Source organism: Heliconius melpomene, chromosome 16, assembly GCF_056956725.1.
Source record: "Heliconius melpomene rosina isolate 202511_hmr_F chromosome 16, ASM5695672v1, whole genome shotgun sequence".
Taxonomy (NCBI): domain Eukaryota; kingdom Metazoa; phylum Arthropoda; class Insecta; order Lepidoptera; family Nymphalidae; genus Heliconius; species Heliconius melpomene.
This window is the reverse complement of record NC_140404.1, coordinates 8,220,288-8,245,960: the sequence shown is the minus strand read 5'-3', so window position 1 is coordinate 8,245,960 and position 25,673 is coordinate 8,220,288. Positions and strand designations below refer to the sequence as shown.

At 32.0% G+C, this 25,673-nt stretch overlaps 1 protein-coding gene across 2 annotated transcripts in view; it reads left to right on the top strand.

Moving 5' to 3' along the window:
• Nucleotides 1-25,673, top strand: part of LOC146530908 (uncharacterized) — a 210,290-nt gene that overhangs the window by 21,727 nt on the left and 162,890 nt on the right. The window contains exon 2 of one of the 2 annotated variants that reach the window (XM_085199633.1): nucleotides 3,837-3,916. The exons of the other annotated variant lie outside the window; for it this stretch is intronic. The gene's annotated coding sequence lies outside the window, so the exon portion shown is untranslated. The remainder of the gene's footprint in view (nucleotides 1-3,836; nucleotides 3,917-25,673) is intronic. 2 annotated transcript variants of the gene reach the window in all.

Genomic DNA, 25,673 nt, shown 5'->3' with positions numbered 1-25,673 from the left:
CTTGTAAAAATCCTTATTATACATAGCTTATATAAAAAAATCAGTTTCATACAACAGAGGGAAACTACTCCGTTCCCCATTTTCTGTCGCATTCTGGTGGTATTACACTTAACGCAGAGCTTTGCCTCTACACGAGTGCGAAGAAATGAAAATATCGTATCGAATATATTCATTTCCCGAGTGGGAATTGATCCTACAACCAGTCGTAATTACAGTCACACTCTAGTGCCTCTGCGCCACGACGGGCCTCCATTATCTAGTTCGGTCTCCCCAAGTCCGTTGATGCTGTAGAGGTTACTGGGGATAACTCAACACTGCATTCTACTCAATAGTGTATATTATTGAATAATAAATTATTTTGTACTAATTTAATGTTATAAATGCTAGTTAAGTAATTAGTAAATTATCTTTAATTGTTAATAAGCTTTGCGTTTATAGAGAAAGAAGAAAATTAATTTCATGAATTATTATTAAATTTTGATTATGTTTCAAATTTCAAAAGAATAAAAGAAACAACATACAGACTCGTATATACACTTATTTATTTCCAAATTGTGCATCGTTTAGCATGAAATTATTTACATAAATTTCAATAACCAATAGTTATTTGACAACAACATTATCAGCCCATATAAGGGTCATAATCAGAAAAAGTGCCCTTTTTGTGTCTTTTCTTGTCCCGCTACTTTGAATGCGTTTTAAAAATACAATTTTCAAGATAATTTAAATATTTTGCCATTTACGATAAATTTATTTATTAACTTAAAGAAATTTTGTAATATTTTAAATGTATTATGGCAAATAATAGTATTTGTTGTTAGTTGCAAAAAACCTTTCAAAATGCTTCCATACAATTTTTCGTGTCCCATTCACCATTTTACTTTTTAAGAATTGATTTGTTACGAATGTTTATGGTTTTATTTGATTTCAGATATGTTTATATTACTTTACTTTATGCATAATATTAAATAGAACTACTTTTATTGATACATTATTTAATAAACAATATATATTAGTTAAGTAAATTTGTCCCAAAATATTGTCTTTTTGTTACTCAGGGCTAGTAACGTACAATTAAATTATGAACGCAATTATTTTGGATGGTGTTTAATATTGTTTTTTGTTGTGGCACCATAATTCTAAAAGTCAATGCTGTCGTAGCTACAACCAGTAGTGTACTCGCAGCAGTTGAGGGGTTCAAATGTTTTAGAGGGAATGCGTGAAATTACATCTCAGGGTTATAAACGGCTTTTATTTTGGTAAGTATTCTATAATTTCGTTTTCTTGTTTATGTTATTTGCTTCTTTTTACAAAATCTCAAAAAAGAACTTCAGTGCTTGCAGATGCAACACGTGGCTTATGAGCAAATATTTAAAAGGGTTAGAATTTCTCAGATTTCATTCTCAATTTCGTTATATTTCGTTACGTAACGAAATTGAGAAAATATGAAGCCTAGTTCACAATTACGGTACCAATGTTTTCTTATATATGTTTATAATAAAATTGTATCGAACCGGTGCTTGTATATGGAAGATATGTATATAAGAAAAAAAAATTGCTGGCATATGAAAAAAACTATTAGTGACTTTTTATAAAGTAAAGTAACCAAATATAATGATTTTTAAGTTTTTTGCTTGTTTGCTTGTTTGTCTGTGTTTGTGCACGCTAATCTCAGAAACAGCTGAACCGATTTAGTTAAAAATATTTTTTATTCTGCCTGAAATTAGTTGTGATTTTGTGATTATTATTTTTTGATAAATATTTTTGTATTTTCAGTAAGCGTCATGGCTCCTATGTCAAGTGCTGAAATACATAAAAGATATAGAGAACGTCTTAAAAAGACCAATCCTATTAAACATGAAGATATGCGGAATAAACACTTACAAAGAATTAAACTTAATTCCAGTGATAACGACTCAAATTTTGATATATTTTAAAGTGGATTTAATTTTATCATTAACTTTGTGATGTCTAACTAGAAATATAAGCTTATTACGTTACTAACTAGCATTATTATATTGTTCATATTGTCAGTTTGTTATGTTTTCTTCTTACATTTATAATCTGTTAATTCAACGATTGAATCTTTAAAATTTTAATCTGTGTCTCATTAAATAAAAAAAACAATATTTTATTCATATAATATCCTTATTTTGTTGTGTATAATGCCTTATGACATCAGTTTCGTAACAAACATTATCAGTGTTGTTACTTATCAGTTACGTTACGAATTCGAAAATGTCCACTTTTCTGATTATGACCCATAAATCATTAGTCGATAAAGTTCTCAGTAATATTTTAGGATATTTATTCGACCACCTCAGTATATTCGGAGCACGTCCCGCGCTAGGGAGTGTAATTCTTCTCCTAATTTCGCACCTTATTGTCTGAGAACGGCAAAAAAATGGGAATTTTTCATAAGAATTCAAGACCACGCCGTTGGGGGTTCGCGTTTTAGATGGAAATTGTAATATTACAAGAGAATCAATGAAACGGTCAATGAACTTTTATTACGTTTTCATTGGTGTTTTGGAATAGAAAATATTTTCATTTTTTAAGAAAACATTGTTATTTTTATTTTTTTATGTTATGTGTATGTTTTTATAATGATATTTTAAATTAGGAATTATTTCAAAAAAATAATTTGATAAGTTATTTAAAGTTATTATAGGCCAGTCGTGGCACAAGAGCACAAGTGTGTAAATGTAAACGACTGGTCGTGGGATCATTGTCCACTCGAGGAAATGAAATATTGTTTTGATTTCTTCGCTATGATGTCAAGGCAAAGCACGGCGTTGTATTCCGCCACTCGACACGCAATGCCTCCATAATACGGCGGGAAATGGGGAACAGACTGTCTCACTGGGTTCCCTCTGCCTATCCTGCTGCGTGCAGGATATAACGTAAGGCAAAACATAAAAAAATACTACTTATTGTTTGGTTTTATAATAATATCTCAAATAATTTTCTACCATTTTATTTCTTTCCAAAAACCATGACAAGCACGCGATTGTCAATTTCGTTACATTCAGAAAATATCGTCGTCAAAGTAAAAACACTCTATTATTTGCGGCATTCACAAAATGAAGTACGTAAAATATCTTAGACATTTGTCAGTCGATTACCTGAGAGGGGCCGCCCCCATGATATACCAGCACCGGTCCCCACGTCTCACTCTTCTTATGAATATAAATTTTCTTGTCAACTTCATTCTATGGAAGAGTGCATACAAGGAAATAAGACTATGTATTTGGGGAAATTGTATTTGTAAAGTTTTTCAATTAAATTGTTATTAGAAGATTTTATCAATCTGTATTAGGAAAATGCAACTTTTTTAAAAATTTATTATTGTAAGCTTAATGCCGTATTCTGCACACAGAAGGGTAGGCACGGGGAACCTTGTGTTGCGACATCCCGATCCCCAATTTTCGCCGAATTCTGAAGTCACTGCGTGATGAGTCGCAGAACTTTTACCTTCACACCAGAACGAAGAAATGGAAATATTAAATATTTCATTTTCTAGAGTGAGAATCGAACCGACAACCTATTCGCACACTTATGCCTGCGCCACGAATGGCCTGTCAATTTTAATTTGTATTGCAAATAACCTTGAATATTGTATGTGGCCTACCTTTTTACCCATCCGTAGCTAATATATTAGATTGTGGTTCCCGTACCTGATATCCGATTAAATTTTCTGAAAGTAAGCAAAGAATTTTAATATAATAGAAATTGTGGCAAATGAAAGCATTCTAAGCTTTACTTAGAAATCTCTCATTCCTTTGGGTTAAAATTTCTTATTTTATTATTTATATAAGTTTTTTTAATGTAAAAAGGACAAGGCGAACGAGCATTCGGGTCACCTGATGGTGATCACCGCCGCCCACGACCCCGTGCAGCGCCAGAGGAGCTACAGGTATTTATATAAATTTTAAGTATAATTATAAAAAAATATATTTTACTGAAAGGACCGCTGCTGTAATCTCTCTCTATAGGTGCGCTCGGCCTCCGCTATTCCTACGGCCATGGGAGTGTCCTAACACTAGATTGTTCCTGCTTAACTTTTAACCCTAATTTTTTCACTTTTACAGAAGTAACCTGCAACTTTAACCGTAATTAAAATGATTGAAACTTCAATATTGATATATCAATTTTAGTAGCACATACTATCCAGGCGTTACTTCGAACGTTATTTAATAATAACTTTCCGTAAACTTGTGTATACAACCTTGCGTATTCCTTCAATAAGGGCTACCACATCCTTTGTGCGTTGGAAATTTGGCTCTAAACCGTCTACGGGGCGATGTGGCCGGATGTGACGTCTTAGGAAGTGTGCATATGGAACTTAAATATAATGCAGTTATTTAAATATATGCAGCGATTTTAATGCATACAAATTTAATGTAAATATTAGAATAGAACAGACAGACAGACAGATGGCGGCAGTTACAAAAAGCTTTTAAATATGACAAAAGATAAAAGATAGCTTCACGCTTTTTCCCGCTCAGACAGAACCTAATGATGAGACACTTCAATCTCCACTTTTCAAAGAATTTCCAGGATATTGTGTGTTGAGCGTCGCAATTCAACTCTTGCCAGACCATTGAAATTTAAAAATAATTAATTCCCCCGAATAAGAATCGAATCCACAACCGTCTCATTCACGGTCATATGCTGTACCCTATCCCTTGATGGTTTCAATGTTTACTATATAAAATATACAAATATAAACGACCAATAAGTCGAGCTAAATTATATATAACTTTGAACATATCCTAAGGATCTCTTGCGGCCGGATGCGTCAACCTGTAAGTATTCTCCCAGCATTCTACACATATAATCTTCCTACATTATTTCAGAAGGGAGAATTCGTATTACCGACCTGGCTATTAACGTTAATGCCCTACGATGTACTTATGTAATACATATTTAACCTTATCCTGTTCTCAAGCTTTTGGAAGATGGGTTTATACGTACCTATATATAGAGTATACTATTATTTACAGTATATTTACATAATGTATGTCGATTCTTTTAAATAAACATATAATTATAAATTAGTATCGGAAATAAAGGAAAAAACTACTTCTTCATACAAAATCAATGGGCGTATGCCCACAAACTTATGCTTGTCAATTTTTTTATAATCCTGAGTACGGAACCCAAGTGGGTGAGTGTGACTCGCGCTTTACTGTTTTTTTCCTTAATTAACTAGGTATTCTTTATATATTATTTACTTAACTAAATACGAAAAGTAATTAATAAATAAACTCAGGATTTTATAATCAACACCTTTCCAATTTAAACTAAAACTTTAACTAAAACTGAAAGGCCATTCGTCTTTAATTACATTAATTTGTTTTAGAGTTAGACGCCACTTATAAAGTTATTTTCTCTAAAGTGCGAAAGTTTTCTAAGTAATTTTCTTTGAAGGTTATAATTAAAATATATGTATAATACATTTGAATTTACTTTCTTTAATACTATAAATATAAGCGTTTTAAATAAAAATCGGGGATGTTACTTTCTTCAACTATATTCTAAGGGTTCTGTACGTCCTATATGTATACGATTATATTAAATTGTAAGCTACTGTTCATAACGACACACGTGGGTTGTTCTCTTAGGCCTGTATTTATAAACCGCTCTCAACTCTGAGACTGATCTTGAGGACGTTCTTGAGATGCCGTTTTTATTGAAAGATGCCAATTTTTTTAATGAAAATGGCATTTCAAGATTAATTACCTGTTTATTTTTTACATTATTCAAACATTCGTTGGTCCACATCTCCCATGATTAGTAAAAATTAAAATTAAAAAATAAATATTGTAACATGTTTAGCGCTTTTAGATACACTTTTTAAATTCCAAGTATAAAAACTTCATTCTAAAATATATGAATATTAATAAGATTTGGCATACGAAATGTGAACGCCAGGTCACTGGCCACCCGAGAGCTTGTCAGGTATCTCAGACGGATACGAATTTACTTTTTGTACTCCCGAAAAGCCTGAAGAGGGCGCGACGCTGAGGAAAATGCATCGAGGAAATAATTATTTTTGTAAATTATGAAATTATGAAGCACACTTCAAAGTATAAAATGTAAACAGCTACCGAAATGTTAGTTGAAATTAATTGAAGTGCACTGTTTCGGCAGTTTTAAACATGTTTATGTTTTATATGAGCCGGCCTCGGCCTTCGAGGGGAGTTTCTTTATGGATGCCTGAACACTTTCAGTCTTACAAATTTTACTAAAAGCTTAAATTTAAAATTAAGGTGAGTTTTTTGGTGAGAAGGTGAGTTAGAAAAGGAGATGTTTATTAAGTCTATTTGTGCTTTATTTTTTAATTTTTTTTTATATAAGATGCCTTTAAATAAAATATGTTTGATAGAAGTGGAATAGAAAATCCCCTTAGAAGTGGAATATTACAAATTCCCGTCTTAGCGAGCACCTACGTCCTATAAGTAGCTCCTATGCAAAATTTGAGATTCCTAGCACTTGTAGTTTCTGAGATTTCGTGATAAGTGAGTAACCTTTCGATTTTATATATATAGATAATTAACTGTAGCGATTCAGCTTAAAGTCAAGGCTCAAATAGACTTTTTATAATTATCTTTCTGGCAATTTTTCATCGGCGTGAACGAAGCTGAAAATGAATATTCATCAGTAGTTCCTGAGATTAGTGCATTCAACCAAATATAATGTTCAACTTTATAGCATGTTCAACATTAGTATAGATTAACAAAATAAAATGCTGTTTAATATTAGATGAAAATAGTAATTACACAACAAAACAGACATTTTATACTTAGAAAATATTTTTATATTTTTATTTCAGTCGTGGAATCTCATAAAATATTGAATAAACTCCGCTGAAATAAAGAAAACGCGTAAGCAAAGATGTCGAAAGAAACATCTCTGATTGAAAATTCTGTTATCCGCACAGGGAATAGAATAGTAGAAATGTTTGTACGGTGCACCTTTCGGTTTCTGGAAATCTGAAAATCGTCTTTAAAGCTTTTAAAATAAGGGTCATGTTACAAATATCGGTGGTTTCCTTTGGAGGCGTGTACGTTTGAGCGTAGCTTAAGTTTGCTATAGTGGTATGGACGCTATACTTCACCAAACTGCATGTGATTGGATTCCGTATAAAAGTTTAGATATAAAGAGCATACTTTAGATACTGGCTTCGTAAGCCAAATCAGAAATGCTGGTGGCCGGACAGTTCAAAAGTTTTAAAATTTGTCTTTCATATATAAATATTATATTTTTATATTAATGAAGAAGTTGTAGTGAAATTTGCGTACATTTTAATAGCTTCATCAGTTTTTATTTTTCGCGGTGTAAAATAAAAAGCAGAAGTGAAGTATGTTTTTATAATCATTCATTATTATTTTTATTTCTTCGCTCTGGTGACAAGGCAAAGCGTGGCGTTAAACTCCGCCACTCAATACACAATGCCTTATCTGTCGGAAAGTGGGAAACGGAGTGTCTTACCTTGTTAAAGGCGTGACGCTGAAAAAAATAAAAATATTTCTGTTTCACCTAAAACTGAAATATTAAGAGAAGGTAATGAAACATGGAGATCAGAAATATATACGGCCATCATTTAATAAACGGGATTAAATAAGATAGGTAACAGTTTATATTACAAATACCTACGATACCGTCTTAAACTGAAAGCAGCTTAAATATTCAACTTTAGTTAAAGTTTATTAATCGAAACTTTACAAGTATCTCCTAAGCCGTCCCCATTTTGCCGGCTCTACGTTTTTAAAAAAAAAAAAATAATATTTTTTATGTAGTACCTATATTTTTTTAAATTTTATTACTATTTGTTAATAACTTTATTTACTTTTTGTTAGACAAACCAACAAATCTAATAATCTAATTTATAATGCTTTTTTTTATTCTAGTTACAGTCACCTAGATAGAATTAAATTTATAATATACAAGCGACCCGCTCATGGCTTCACTCGCTTTACATTTTAAATCAATACAAAAATAAGCTTAAGCGAGCGAATCAGCCTAGTCTTTAAAATAATATAAATAAATATAAGTTAATAACGTTAGCATTCATATATTTTCTTATTTTAATCTCGCCTTAGTTCAGTGGTTTCATAATTTACAATGAAACCTATATAGTGTGGCGACACTACCGGTAAGCAGCGGTTAGACGAATTATCAGTATTACACAGGCTTCTCACTGCCAGTCACGACTGTTGTTGACGTTAGATCTTGACGTGTCCTTTGTAGCTATGAGGTCAGCTGTTATACATATTAACTTTTAAGTAAAGAGCATGCTGCTATAATCAACAATATTCTTATCACTAACACACTAAGGTATGAAATAAACTTTTGATAGAGAAGATAGTGGAGAAAGTTCACGTAAAAAGCGTGAGGACACCCTGGGCATGTATGAAGAGGTTGATGACAGTGGATGAGGTGAAAAGGGTATATAGGAATCCTGGTCTTTGGCGTTTCGTTTTCACTGACTACTTTGCTAGGAATACAGCGTGTATGTATGTAACATTAGTAACTTGACCTTCTAAAGTATGTACAAATATTCATAAAAAAATATTTTTTCGTTGTATGATGACATTCAAGGGAACCGGTATCTCAAATGTTAGACTGTTCTCGAACCTTTAATGTTTTTTAAAATAATAATATAATTTAAAAAAAAAAGGAAAAACAATATAACAAAAGAATAACCAATTTGTTAGTTCATAAGTTCAAAATCCTAATAAAAAAATAAAAAAATGGAGCACTTTACATAATTTCACGTCCACAACACCAGGTTCCAAAGGGGTAATTTTTTTATCAGCAATAAATATTGGAGTAATGAAAAGTTAATAGATGAATAACTTACTCTGCCCAGTCATTACCAGGTCTACGGTGTAAGTCACGCTTGACCTCTCAGCTTTGATTGAGCAATTTGCTTCGACAAGTAAGTACGTACCCTCGAACGATAACTTAGTTAGATTAACACGTCACTACACGGCCATTGAGACCGCGCACGCTAAGCTTTTCTTGGAAACTCGATGTCGGCTTAGTGGGAAATGTTTATTAAATATAGCCTAGTGTTTTCTTTTAATTATAGGCTGTTTTTTGCTTAGTTTTTTCAGGTTCTCGCTGTATCCCACTTGTAATAAGGTAAGTAGAGGCCTAGCCTTAAGGCTTAAGGAAAGTGGGGGGCAATTTCAGTTTCAATTTCCGCTGTATACTGGAAGCATTACGTGTTGAGTGGCGGAGTCGCTTTTTGCGTCATCACCAGGGCGAAGAAATGAAGTTATTTAATATTTCATTATCATATAATATAAATCGAACCCATAATCTGTCGCTTTTACAGTCATATGCTTGTCATTCTGTGCTACGACTGCCCTCAATCAATGTTTTAGATGTTATACATAAATAGTATTAACGTATTGTGCGTGTTTTAACTTTTGAAAATTATTCATTATAATCGTAGAACATAGCTAGGTCTGACACTTGACAAGCTTTTTAGGGTAGACATGTAGACATTTAAAATTTGTTGCTTAAAGTAAAATTTATCAGATTGAAATGTAAACGATTAATAAAAAGAATACAATAATAAAGGAAGTATTTTTTATAAAATGTGATTTGTTAAAAACACAAACGTGTATAAACTCTCACAAACCCACTCAAGGAAATTAAATATTTATATGTCTTCGCTCTGGTGACAAAGCAATTCCTTCTGAATTCAGCGGAAAAAGGGGAACGGAATGAGAACAGAGTATCTTAACACTAGCCCAGCACCTCTGCCTATATAGCGCAAAACTAAAAATATAACATCAATATATGCCACAACCATACAAAATTGTAGCAGAAAACTTTATCACTTACATTACACTGAAAATAATATAAGCAGCTAATGCTTCATTAAGGTTACTTAACTGATGGCGAAGTTGAGTAATAAGAGATGGTTCTCCATAACAATTACGCAGCACGGAAGTAATAAAGGCTCTCTTTCTGCGTACGTGACGAAGAATCGGCTGCCGTACGAGTACGTGTTCCGTATATACGAGCTTTCGCTTTTACTTTTCCTCTTTATATTTTTATTAAGCCGCCTACCGCTTGTTTTAATGTGGGAGCGGAATCAGTGCTTTTAATGAACCGAGTGGTCGTTGCGTTTGTTTATTGGTATTGATATAATTTTGTTGAGGTTTCGGCAATGAGAATACGTAATATGTATAGCATAAATACAGAAAGAAAAATGGAGAAATTAATTATTAAATATTTTTTCTTTCTCCGCTGTGGTAATTAGACAGAGCACGGCGTTGTATTCCGCCACTTAACTTGCAATGCCTCAAGAATTTAATAGTAACTGGGGAACGGCAGTATCTTAATGGAAACAGAGTATCTTAAGACTAGGTTCCCAGGTCCCCTTTGCCTCCACTGCTACGTAAGAGTACATTTACGAAGGAAGTCTCATCTTTTAATATATTTTTTTTTTATCTTTGTACAACACAAAGTTAGTCCGTAGTAAATTCGTGTATTAAAGCGACATAAATTGCAAGATATTTGTTTACGATGGACGACGTAAGTATATTTTAACTTAATTAAAATAACATATATATATAAACAATTTCTAACATAATAAATAATACAAATCCGCCATAAACAAGGCTTATTGTCTAGGCCAAAAGTAAGGTAAGCGTTCTTCTGAAATTCAATTTAGAATTGAGAATTACCGAGACAAATGTCGCCTTTTGTTTAAACAAACGCGATCACTGAAACGGGGTAACGAGTTGTTTCCCTTCGCACGTGCAAATCGGATTTGTCTAATTTATTGCTGTCTGAAGGCATTGCGAGATGCTACGGTTACTTAGCTCTCGACACCTTCAGTGTGGCGCAGAGTTTAGACACTTTACCTTATTTTTTATGTGTAAGTGTTTCTATTGATATTGTAATTTTGATAGTTTAATTTGAAAATTAAATTTAGGAAGATTTTTGGTTAAATTATAACGTTTATTTGATTTTTTTTATAAATAATATTGAAATACGTATTACATCTAAAATATTTCACTTTATAGAAATGAATATTAATTTGAAAATAAGGATAAAACACAAGCTAACTATAAGAAATAATTGATTACTTAGAGGTGTAAGTAAATTTTGAATGTTGGATACTTAAAGCAATAAAAATTATAAAATTTCTTACACTTCCAATAGAATATTTAGAATTAGATAAACTTTCGAAAACGTAATATTCTAACATTAACAAAATCAATTTATCACCAAATTCCAGTTTCACGTACACGTAAGTCTACGCCGGTACTAACTGTAATAATAGGATTTCTAGGAGGATTTAAATTGAATCCCTCTGCAGCGCCGAGATGTATTTAAGTCGAACTAGAGTCGCGATGGAAAATGTTTTGATACTGAATTTGGTTGGATGCTTGTTCGCGATCGCTTGTTATCGTATCGGGCCAAATAATTTTTGTAGCGACCTAGCAAATCTTATTGTTATTTTAAAATTACCTTAAAGGGTGCAAATACGTTTATCTAGTAAGAACACTTTTTCATCATCATCATCATCATCATCATCATCATCAACAGCCGTCTTTTGTCCACTGTTGGACATAGGCCTTCCCCAATTCTCGGCGCCACACTCGATCCTAAGCTTTTCGGACCCATCCGCTTCCCGCCAACCTTTTTATCTCGAACACTAAAACACTTTTTAGTGAAATAATAAAATGTTCAGAGATATATCACGAAAATTAAATATTACGCAACGCCATATAATAACTTACACATACAGAAAATCTATTATTCTATATTTATATAAATGCTTGGCGAAATCTCAAAATATATAAAGGAGTTTCTTAGGAAGACTAGACTAGAGTAGACTAGACTCTATACTCCTTACTCTGCAACTCTGCAATGAGCTCAGCACCAGCATGGTGAAATCATGGATTCATTTCATGGAATGCTAAGTAGTTTCTTCTCATCTAAAATGCAGGAATTTATCTGATGGCTTCTCAACTTAGCTAATTTAGATATGTTCTTAATTTAGCATTTGTAATATATACAATAATAATATTACTCTAATGCTTGTGTTCTTATATTTAAGGAATAACTAACGTACTATATAGTCATAGTCTATAGAGACTTTCACTGTCCAAATTTCGTTCAAATTAAGGAATAAATAAATATTTCAAACCACTTAGCACATCCATGAGTCAGTCATAGTTCTTATCCCTACAGACATTGTTAAATTTTATATTTAGCAGAAGTAACCCCCCATTCTTTATAAGCTTTTGTTTCAACAAAGAGCAAATAAAGGTATATTTCATTTACCCTGCAACAATGTATCAAGGGAAGACGAGGGTGAAAAAGGGCAACGACGAAATGACAATAAACGTTGAACGATCGTTTAGACCCTTCACTTTCGGCCGACGTGTAAAATAAAGCCAATATCTACTGAAAAAATGAGAAATAACGTATTAAACTATGTGCTGTTAGCCATTTTTTTTTGTCAGCACTAGAGCAACCAGGTGTTTCAGTATTAATTTCTTTTGTCAACATAAAGGCTTTAATATATTATACTCTTTCAAATTTTGGCTGTAAAATTAATGTAAGTAAATTAAGATTTATTTTACAATACTTGTCAAATTTTATTGATGACTTCAAATATTTGTATGTACATAAAAGACTAGTGGACGCGCGCAGCTTCGCTTGCTTATTTGCACTCTTAGGGATGAATTCTAAAAAACCATGAACGTGTTCAATGAAATATTTTTAAGAGTCTGAATTTCAAATTTTATAGAAATCGCAGCCGATTTAAAGATTTTTCCATACAAACTTTCAACCCCTATGTCACCTTAAGGGTTAAAATTTTTCAAAATCCCTTCTTAGTGGATGTCCAGATTACGAAAGTAAACATCTGTCCAAATTTCACGTTTCTACGCACATCGGTTACGGCTGTGCGTGCGTCTTACCTCAGTCAGTGAGGAACATCTCCTTTTATATATATAGATAGATCGTTCAACAAAACTTTATTTCACATGTAATACTGATAATAATTTTGTAACGGAAATTGCATTGGTAAATGGATTTTTATCCTTCATATCATATCTATATCCGGCCTCGCTTTGCTAAAGTCTCGACAGCCCACAGCGGACATTGCAGTTGTTTAAATATTGAAAATATATATTTTTTTATTATATTTTATCTATATATGTATACCAATATTATAAGGCTGTAGAGCGTATTTTAATATGCCCTAATCTCAAAGAAATGCACACAATAAAAAAATAGTAGAAAAGCATACAAATAGAGGCCGTCGCCGTCGAGGATTAGTGTTAAGACACTACGTTACCATTAAGACACTTCCTTTCCACACTCTCCGCCGTAATCTCAACACCGAACTTTGCCTCGTTGCAAGAGCGAGGAAATATTCCTCGCTCTGGTCACAAGGTTATATGGGTATAGCGATAAAGTAGACATATAGGTGATTTTTTTATTAAAACATGTTAGAAATGTATTTTACTACTAAAATATGTTAGAAATAAAATCGGCAAATTGTATATAACACATACTACAGTTTAATATTTATAGAACAAATCCACGGCATATTACATCAAACCCATTATTAAACACATAATCCTCTTAATTCTACCTTTCTTGTTAAAATTTCATATTAGGTAACTCAATAATGAATATTTTATACTGAAAAGCATAAAACACGGAGTTTCCATTTCCTTTTTTTACCTTATAAATTCACATCCAAATCTAAATTAGGATAAGGGGTCACGAATTTCAAATGGAAGGTCGTGCTAATAGTCCATAATAACCACGCCGGCTCCGCACCGCCAGGATATAGAGTGATTTGAGTTCGTTGGCACTAAATTATCCACAATTTATTCTTGTCGCCTTTATCACGTATTTCTGTCTTAATTGAGACATTTGCACAGTAATAACCTACTGTTATAATAAATAAAGGGTAGTAATGCTTTGGAGTTTTTCGTGTCGAGGACTTGTTCATGTATCGTGTAATTTATATGTGGGGTGTAAAGTTTAATTTTGTTTGTTAAGTATAGTTTTATAAAATTTTGCTAGAATAGACAATTATAGCAATAAATGTTAGTGGACATAATCAGTTGATTATGATTGAAAATCCGGTCAAGTGCGAGTTGCGATCGCACATGAAGGTTTCCGTTCTTGTTCTCCTTAATATTATATTTATTACATTTATAGCATATATTACTATAAATGTTTACATATTTTTTAGTATTCGTTATTGTAGCAGCACTCGACGATAGAAATACATAATCTTTAAAAATATCAAGTGTTTAATGATCAAGGTTCATGAGATATCGTACGGTGATAGACGGACAAACAGACAACGAGGTCTTAGCAATAGGATCTCATTTTACCCTGTAAGTAAGGAGCCTTAAAAACATCGTTCAATGCCGATTTTGAACCCATACCCATGATTATCCTAATCAAATTTATATTTTTAAATTGTTTGTTAAATATGTATTTCGTTATAATTTCACATTCAAATATTTGAAACAAACATGCGGTAATTGTAAATATCGTGTTATCTGTAAATACAATAGTATTTGAAACTAAATTTCAGGTGATATTGCTACATTCCGAAAACGTATAGATAAGAATGCCTTTCCACTATCAACAATTGGCACCATTTTGAACAATAACTTCACTTACAGCTCTTATTGTTGGGGGAAATTGGAAGTTAACAATAATATTTCCAGGCTTTGCAGTAATTAGTGGTTTTAAGTACAAACCTGGAGATCGTGTATTTAACCTTACATTATATAATTTTTTTGTAGAATACGCAGAGAGAACCTAGTGTAAAGCTTCCGACTTTCCGTCGAATTCTGGAGGCATTGCGTGTTAAGTAGCGGAAGTCAGCGCCGCGCTCCCCAACACCTAAGCAAAGAAATGGAAATATAAATTTAAATAAATATTTAATTGCCTCTAGTGGGGATCGAACTTACAACCAGTCGCGTTTATATTTTTCTATTTTGTTTATATTTTATACTAGTGGACCCGGACGCGGCTACGCCTGCTTGAACTATAAGAATAATTATTAAATATATTTATGAAATTATTTTCAGTTTTCAATAGAATTAGTAAGAAAATATAAGCCTAAATGATGACTTCGTTCGTTCGACAAACTGTTGCTTAGCAACGACGGTTGTTATGAAGATGGCAGAATAAATTGCATGTCAAATTAGAAAGTATTTTAATTTATTAGTATATATGTGTAATGTAATGTTATATAGCCTATAACACTTCTGAAGAATGCAGCTTTCATACAAAACAAAAACAAAGTAAATCGATCCAGTAGATCCAGAGATCTTAGCGTTCAAACAAACAAACAAACAAACTCTTCCGCTTTATTATATTAGTATAGATATAGACTAGTATAGAAATATAGATATAGATTGTCGTATGGTGCTAATATAGTATACCATAAAAATATAAATAAATTATATAGAATAGATTTCTCAATATCGATTTGTACATTCGTATACGTTACTAAAACAACGGAACTGGCCACGGAACTGCAGTTTATCCAAGATCCTAGCACAATCTGAAGAGCCAATTCGGAGCATCGTCAAGCCATAATGGGTGCGGACAAATGGCGCTATTTATCGTTAAATAGACACTTAAAATAGTAATACATCGTTATAAAGAAAACGCTGTAAATTTTCTTGTATTCGAGCTTTAAGGGTAGTTTTATTTGTGTTTTTTTATAGGTTCACTTATTTTTCTTAGATAGGGGATTTTGTGTCAGAAACCGTGCTTTCTTTACTAGTTTTTAGGACTTATTATTTTTTAAACTATATAAATTTATAACTATAATATTTTAAACTATATTTTTATTATTTTTTAACTTCACGCTATATCCCGTAGAAGGATAGGCAGAGCGAACCTGGAAACTTTGTGTTAAAACACACCGTTCCCATTAAGACACTCCGTTCGATACTCTCCGCCAAGTTCTGGAGGCATTGCGTGTTGAGTAGCGGAGCTCAACGTTGTGTTTTGAAGAAACGCGAGCGAAGAAATTAAAATATTTAATTTCCTCGAATGGCAATCGTACCGACAACTTTCTCCCGTTTACAGTCACGCGTTTGTGCCACGACTGGCCTCAAAGGTTTTGGTAATGATCAATTCCTTGTTTCCTCGGTTGAAACTATTCGTCTCAAATCCGGTCGAAGAACGGAGAACGGAGTGAATACTGAATTCTCTGTCGGCATTGTTATCATAGGATGCGAGATACACCATAAAATGTATATTTTTTTTAATTTTTTTTTTTTAAATTCGCTCTAAGCTGTGATTTGATAAGATATAGCGTATATTTTTGGACGTCCTTTATAGACATATACCTAATAATTATTTTTAAATTTCATAACATTAATATTACTGAAAATTTAATTTCTAAATGCTAGCAGCAAGCCTCAGTACAATTCGCAAATCTTTGCAGTATGCTTCCAGAACCATTAACACGTAGTAAGGATTTGCATTTAACATTAAAATGTCACTGTATGGCGCCTGCAATATTATTAACGGGCGTGCGGGATCAACAATTTTCAATTATTCCTTCATAGCCTTTAGAGTAGCAGGTGTTTTTTTGTTTTTTAAATCATCTCGAGAGTGGATTATTTTTTGAAGTTAATTATATTTATATTGCTGTAAATATTTTGGGTTTCTAAGCATCGTTGGATAGAACGGTTAATTATATATTTTTCACGTTGTCTCCAGAATTCAGCGGAAATTGGAAAACGAAGTGTCTTAACACTAGGTGCCCTATGCCTCCCTGTTATTTGGGGGTTTCGTGAAGCTGACTTAATTTTTTTTAAATCATTTCCTTGAGTGGGAATCGAACCCACAACATGTCGCGTTTACAGTAGCAGGCTACTAACGGTATTATTGATATTAGTTTTATCACATGATATACTTTTATTAAATTAGTGAATCAATTTTACATTTTTAAATATAAATTATTATATAAAAAAAAATATATTTAAAAATATAAAAAAAAATAGTTAGTTTTATTATTATTATTCATTAGTATATTTTACATTTTTAATATAAATAAAAAAATATTTATTATACGAGTCTTTATAATAGTGAATTATTTCACTATTATAAATACTCGTATAATAAGTGGAAGTATTTTTATATAATTGCTGTGATAAAAATAATATTTCTTAATATAATAAAAGAACCAATAACAATAAATACATTATGTCAGTATATAATTAAGTAGAGACTTAATAATAAGGTAATTAACTGTAGTACGTTCTAACTATGCCGAGGAAACATTTTTCACAAACAAGGCACGCCCCGTCGTAATCAAGTGAGGTGTTTGTCACCCTAACAGCTATAGGATCTCATTCGATAAGAAGAGAATTTACTGTCGGTACACTCAAGAACAAAAGTGCTATAAAAATAAAAACTAAAACCGAAATTGTGCCAAACAACGTTCAAAGCATTATTGGCTAGTTTTCAACTTCATAAAATTTTATTAGAACGTGTACAAGATTCTTTTGTTGCTGACTGTACCTAAATTTCTTTAGGCGTATGGTCTAGCCAAATGGTTGTTTAAAAATTTATAGTGGCTTTGTGCTGGAAGAAAATGTACTGGAAATACCTGCACGAGCAAAAATTTTAAGACTTGTACTTGCTCGCCAAATGAAATTGCTTTTAAAGATTTCATACGTAGCTTTATAGGTCAGGTTGAAATAAAGATTAGATTTTTAGCTTGACAGAAGTAGAACAATGTAAATATATAAAATATACGCTGAAATTCCGTTTCCACATACAATGTTACAGATGGAATTGTTTTAGAATTTGCAATTTCAAAAGAGCGTATCTACAGAATTATACACTTGTGGAAATTAAAACAAATCCGCTTAATATGAACTATAAAATAATTTATTAAGACAGCTTCCAAATTTCCCAGGTCCAAAGCAGAATGTAATATCTGCAGTGGTTTATGGTTATTAAAAATTGAAACACTATTCGCGCTACGAAAATCTCATCGTGCATTTACGGAATGCAAACGAAACCGCACACAGAAAAATCCAACAAAATTTTCTTTTCCAAATTGTATTTGAAATATCCAAAACGTGAGATGAAAGCGAGCTGTCCGAATCTAGATAATGCAAATATGTACGGATTGTACTTCAAAGGGATGTATAGTTAAAATAATGGCATGGAGTTTTGATGTTAATATTAGTTTGGAAATAAGACTCACAATTGCATGCATGTTTTTCAAATTATAGTCTTTACTTTTGATGCGTTTACCAAATGATCTGATCCACGTGAGTTTTGGATAGCATTCCGCTTTATTAAATATCTGGTAATTTGTGTGTGCAGTTTTTACGCCATATTGCAATTATTCATTCTCTTAAGGAATATTCAGTATTCACTTTTTCGTTAGTTAATGTTGTTTGTGTTAGCTTTATTTAATGCTATATTTTTTTTAATATTTAAAAATATATAGAATTTTCATTTTTCGAATATACCTAATCTTAACTCTACTGGACGCAAATTTTTTTTTTTGTGTCATACATTTTTTGGATATTTCAGGTATATGTGATATTACCATAAACAAGAAGAATCATATGGAAATTCGCAAGTTCATTAAAATATAACTTTATTAAAAAAACATCCGTAATTTTCAACGCATGTATTTCTTGTAACGAATTGCAAATTTGCCTCACAGCCTCACAACCGTGAGATGTACACGTTGCAAGTCTAAAAAATTCATTAAAAAAATATACAAAAATATCAGAAAAAAATATATTCCATAGCTTATTCGAATAAAAAAAAATAAAAATGAGCTTAAAATTGATTGCATACATATGACAGCCAGTTAGTTATACGCGATTCAAAGCTTATAGCAATATTGAATTGAATCAACACTTTAGTTTTCTCTCATCACTTTCAAAGGAAAAACAACATTCATTTAAATATTAATTTGATTACTTTATCCAGAAATTGTGATGAAATGTATGACTTTTGAATTTAAGCGAGCACAATAAGGGTAATCGGTCCGTGTCAGTGAACAAAAGCAATATCGCCAATGAAAACTATTCGTTAAGCAGCCTTTATAAAAGTATTGGAAATACTCGTATTGGCAAACATTTTTATGTGATTTGGAAATACGAGTATAGTGTATTGTTTTAAAGTATTATGAAATATGACACTCGATGTTTGTTTTTATGACATTAAATAATATATAGTTTTCTTTTTTTTTTTTTCGTACAATCTGTTTCCGCGTTTTTCATGATTGATGCAATGACCGAGTTGCAGGTGTAGGTATAAGGATTTTTTTTCAGTTTCACAATAGCAGGGTACGCAGAGGAAACTCAGCGCTGAGACACTCCTTTCTTCGTATTCCGCTCAATTCTAGCTATCTGCTAAGTGTTGAGGAATTCAAAGCTGAACGTTTGTCACGACACTTTCGATGACTCTCAAGTGAGAATCGAATCCACAACCTGTGGCGTTTACAGTCACTTTCTGCCTATGTGCCGTGATTGGCCTGAAAATGAAAATTGTTATATATACTTATTAGTGGACCCGAACGCGGCTACGCCCGCTTGAACTATACGAATATTTATTAAATATATTTATGATTATATTATTTGTTTTCAATAGAGAGATGCGTCAGGCAAAGTCATTTTGGGTGACGTTTTCTAACAATAAACTTTGCAAATCGTTGCTTAGCAACGACGGTTGTTATTAGCATGGCAGAATAAATTGCTTGTCAAATTAATAAATATTTTAATATATTGGTATATCGAAAATATTACAAATATGAGAAAAAAAAGTATCCTATGTTCATCCCGAGACCCTCAAGTATCTCTATATGAGGATTTTATCACTATTGAAGTAGCGGTTTGGGCCTGATTGCGTAAAAGACAGACAGACAGACAGACAGACAGATAGACAGAGTTACTTTCGAATTTATAATATAGGTATGGAAGGTATGGATATACATACTCCCATTTAATAAATAGTTTTTTTTCCTGTACAAAACATAAATGATAACTATGAAAAGACTATAATTTCTAAAGACGACAGTTTCAATTTCAAATTGAATTCTTTCATAGTGGGTAAAGATAATATTTATTGAATATCTTAGAGCGATGTAATACTTCGGTTCAATGAGCTAAAATACTTTAAGTTTACAAGCTCAAGTATTTTGTAACTTATAAGATATTTAATTAAAACTTGTCAGTTCTGTTCGAAAGTTATGTGAGGAAATGTGTAGTTTGCATAATGTTATGTATTTTATCTTAGTAAATTGAATTTTACATAAAGATAGCTTAAACTTTGTTAACTTTCAACGAAATTAATAAAAAAAAATCATCTATTCAAATATTTATGTAAACTAGGCTAATTCTGTGGAATTCTGGCAACATTGGGTGATGAGAAGCGGAACTAAACGCCGCGTTTTACTTCGCCACCACAGAAGAAATAACAATATTGAATATTTCATTTTTTCGAGTGGGAATCGAATCCGAAACCTAACGCAGTCTCACACTTGTGCCTCTGCCCCACTTCCAGCCTCCGAATTCTTCATAGCTGATATTGACATTAGAATTTTTCGACTTTAAAGATAGAGTGAAACAGGGGCTAGCTACTAGTATATAAACCTCAGCTTTACCAGTCTGTAGCTGTGCAATACATGCATTACAATTTTGACGTAGCATTGGACAAAGTTACTTAGCATAAATCACGGTTTATGGGTCTGTAAGTTTATTATATCTTACTTAGCTTAGTTAGCGACTTCAGACCGTTCCGGTCGTGGAATAAACTCTTGTTAGTGTGGAAATTATTGTAAAAGCAAATAATATATAGATTTTGAAATTTTTTTTTTGGCAATTAATTTTATTACCTAAATTTTATGTGCAGAAAATACCACCTCGTAACTTTAAATAAAAATCAGCTTCACGCTGTATCACGCACACAGCAGGATAAGCAGAGGGAACCTAGGGTTAAGACACCGCCCACTTTCCCCACTTTTTGCCGAATTCTGGAGGAACTCAACGCCGCCCTTCGCCTCGATACCAGAGCGAAGAAATGGAAATATAAACGTAAATAAATATTTCACTTCCTTGAACTCACAACCGTTGCGTTACAGTGACACCCTTGGGCCGCTGTGCCACAGCCTCAACAACTTCTGTACATTGACTTCCAATATTAACTTTTTATTCGGAACCTCTCTAGCTCTTTCAATATTTAAAAATAGGTTCTAACTAGAAACTACAAAGAGTTAGATTCCAAACAAAAAGTAAAGTTAAACAGAAAAACTTTGATTAAATTAAATTATATGTACTATATTGTGAGCTCAGCATCATTCAAATCCCAAGTAAAAGTCAGGAGTGGCCAATAAATAACAAATCAGTCACGAGCATAATGGAACCATTCCTCAGTGCCACCAAGTTAGACTTGGCTGTAGTTCAAACTAAGTTCCTGGTGGACTGGTGGTATAATTGTATGAAACGGGTAATAAGTAATTCAGTCGATTTAATACAATTTATTTTGTAAATTATATTAGCTTAGTTAAGAATTATAGTGTTTTATCAAGGAAAATACATCTAAAAGTACTATTAAGACTTAAATATTTTTAAGTTACTTTCTGTATCCAGTTCACATCAGGGTAGGCAGAGGAAACCTAGTGTTAAAATACTCCGCTCCTCACTTTCGCCTAATTCTGGCATTGCGTGTTAATTGTACCAACTTGATTTGCCTTGACTCTAGAGCGAATATATGAAAATATTAAATATTTAATTTCCTCGCCTGGGAATCGAACTCACAAACTTCACATTACAGTTACAAGCTTGTGTCCTAGAGAGACTGGCCTCTACGAGAAATGAAATATTCATCCAAATATTGAAACTGTGCTATATTCTGCAGAAAATGAAAATTGTTTCGCTGGAAAGAGTTGAAAAATTCGATACGGACATAACAATGTCGTTGAAAACGAGCAAATTGGAATCAATTGATATGCAAATAAACTAATGAATGTTGACACCGCTACACCATTTTCGATAAAATTATAATTGGGGTTATTGTTATTCGATGGGATTTTCATATAAATTGCAAATTTCTTTAGGAATATTTTCGTATATTTTAACAGAAAATCAATATAGTTTTTTCCGTATGCGCATCAAAGCTGCCACCTACGGGTTTTTGCCAATATGATAGGCATATGATAACGAAAATTTATTTTTGTATAATAATATTATCCACCTTTATTTTTAAGTACGAAAAACCTTCGTAAAACCTTTTCTAAAGGAAAGAAGTGTTTTTACTCTAGTTAATGATAAGAACATAGTCGTGCAGTGGAACACGGTAATGGTAATGAACTATTGTAATTCTCTCTTTGATGAGACAAAGTGAGGCGTAGTATTGGGTCATATTCATGACTAGACCGACCATGACCATATTCATGACCATATTCCAGGCATTCGCCTGGAATGCGAGTGGTAAATTAAAAACGGAGAATCTTGACCTTCTTCTCCTCGGTTCCCTCAGTTTCTGCTGTATGAAATATACCGCGTGGAGTTAAAAAAATACCATTTACACGTCACAAATGTACGATGCCATTATAATTTATTAAGTTTCTGATCATCTAAATGTTAGAATAATTAAGCTTGATAGCTTATTAGAAGTAAACAAGCTAAAAATACAAATTTTACAAAAATATAATATTTAAATATTTACTATATGAATATACTTTTATTAAATTAGTGAATCAATTTTACATTTTTAAATATAAATTATTATAAAAAAGATACATTTAAAAATATAAAAAACCAGTCTTCCGAGGGCGGGACAAGGGTCCAAGCCATCGGTGGCTAGGTTTACTTATTATTATAATACTTAAATATTTAATACTAAATTTATTTTAAAAAAGAAATATCAATAAAAATAACTTCTAAACATTAAATAATCTGTCCTCTCTTTTACAATGATATCTCGTAAAGGTCAAAGACGTGGGTCGCTACGAGTTCTTTACGATGTAGACTGTAGCTTCTAAGCTACGATTCATTTATTTTCCTCTCTCGCTCTTGCATATATTCATATTTATTTTACTCGCGCCAGACGTGGTTATGTAGAAATTATATAAATATGTATGCTACCTCTCAAAGCTTTTTGAAAGCTTTTTATGTATCTAAATAAAAATATATGTAAATATTGAATGTACATTTAATTTTGTATTTAAGAATATTTTTTTCCCTTTCAGGGTCCTAGTGGTAGAGACACTCTGTTCACTATTTTATGCCGAATTCTTTTTTCTTCGGTCGTACTACCTTTTTTTTAGCTTCCATTATATCTTGCTTATAGGAGGGTAGGCAGAGTCTACTTAGTGTTAAAACACTCTGTTCCCATTAAGACACTTCCATTCCTCATTTTTTGTCGTATAGTATTGCAATTCAACGTTTTGCCTCGTCACTAGAGCGAGGAAAGGAAAATATTTATTATTTAATTTCCTCAAGTAGGAATCAAACCCACAATATGTAACGATTACAGTCCCACGATTGCGCGCCTGCGCCACGAGCATTCTTGAAATCATGCAAAGATAAATAAAAATTAAATATACAATTATAATACATTATACAAAACCGTAACCGCATCCAACATTGTCTAAGAAAAAGAATTATTTAAATCAAAATGTAGTTTAAGTTATATGATATTACAAAATTTTACGATTCGTTTCTAAAGTAAGACGGAGTGCGCTGACCTTACCTCGCTACGTCTTCAAGATGCAAAATGTAGCTTCTCAAGTCCGCAATTTATTTTTGCATCTACGTGAGGGTCGGACGGCATCCGAAAGCTACCGTCTATAATCTATGATCGATTCCATACATGTCGGGTTTTAGAAAAATATTTGTATTTTTTAAAAACTAAATTGAGAATAAAAGTTTAAATTCATTGAGTTTATCAACTTTATCGCTAATAGTAAATTAACGATGAAGTAGTGTTCTATTTTTATATAATTATTTGAAATATTGTAGAAATTAAAATTTTACATACCACAAAATGAAAAAAAAAATGATTAAACGCAATAGTCAATTTATTTGTCAAAAATATATATGGAACAAACATTTTAAAGCCAATTCAATTGAGTAGTTGCGTACAACCAACTTTATCAATTACGATATACAAAAAAACCACAACAAAATTTTCAATTAAACAAAAATATTTAAAACTACCCTCTAATCCAGACAATACAAAAAAAAATAAAAAAATCTATCCTTGAATAATTTAACAGTTGAATGACGATGAAGGGCCCTCCTCGTTCTAACTCTGGAATGCATGAAAATGACGTCATTGGTTGAATGCGCACCCTAACTCCTCTAGGCGTAACTGGCTAAGAGTACTTGCCAGACTACGCTTTTAAAACTACCCACTATATTAACCAACTAGCTTTCACTATCAACGTCATAAGAATAATTACATATTTAACAAGTACTCCACTAAGAGCTGACTGAGGGATTTTTTTATAAATTTCATATACATTTTTCCCTTTCATTTTTCTTTTGGTATGCCATTCTGGTTATTAATTTTGCTCTTGTAGAATTAATTTGATTTTTTTTCTTTTTGATGTTGTGCTTCGATGTAGTTTTAATTGTGAAATACTTGATGAATATTGAAAAAATAAATTTGAAGTATAAAATAAATTTAATTATTCTATATTTTTTAAATTCAGTATTGGTACTTAGCATTTGAGAGTTTCTATTGTTCCAGTTTTGCTAGTTTTTAATTTAGCACATGACACAAACGTATGAAATAAAGTTGAAAATAAAGAAACTGGGTCCCTTGTCTATCTGTATTCAGTACATAGTGCCGCCATATTTTAGAAAAGGGCGGGAACTCTTTGACGAAACAATGCTTTTTGAAATCAACATGGCGTCGTTTGAAAACTAGATGTTTGAGTGGCATTCCTTATTTTTTAGGGTAGTGAAAAAATGTAGACAGAACCCTCTATAAGGTACATAAATAAAATACATTTAATAATTGAACTAACAATGAAAAATTTTGTGTAAACATAATTTTGTAGATAAAAAATATAATAAAATTGTTTTAAAATAAGCTTGATTTATTCCTTTTATATACTATACTGATCGATGTAATTCGATTCCCGTCGATCATAATCTAAAAATTTCAACCCATCAAAAAGTTAAAAAGAAAACGTTGTACTCTGTAAGACGCTCTTTAATAGATTTTATTAAAACATAATCTATATATGTAATATTTTAAGGTGGTCGTCGTGGCGCAGTGGCAAAAGAATATGACTGTAAACGCGACGGTTGTGGATTTGATTTCCACTCGGGGAAATTAATTATTATTTATTAATATATATTTTTTTTGCTCTGATAATAAAGCAGGGGACAGCTCCGAATTCCGCTACACAACATGTATTGCCTTAAAAATTCGGCGGAAATATAGAGGAATAGAGTATCTTCACACTAGGTTTACTCTGTCTATCTTCCTTCATGTGGAATATTTTTTAGCTAATCTTATCATCATTTGCGACAAAGCGTCGCAAGAATATTTTTATAATAACTATTATAAAATCAAAAAAAGAAAATAAACAAAGATCACTATTTAAAAAAAACCTACAAATAGTATTAAATTAAAAATCTCATTAAAAC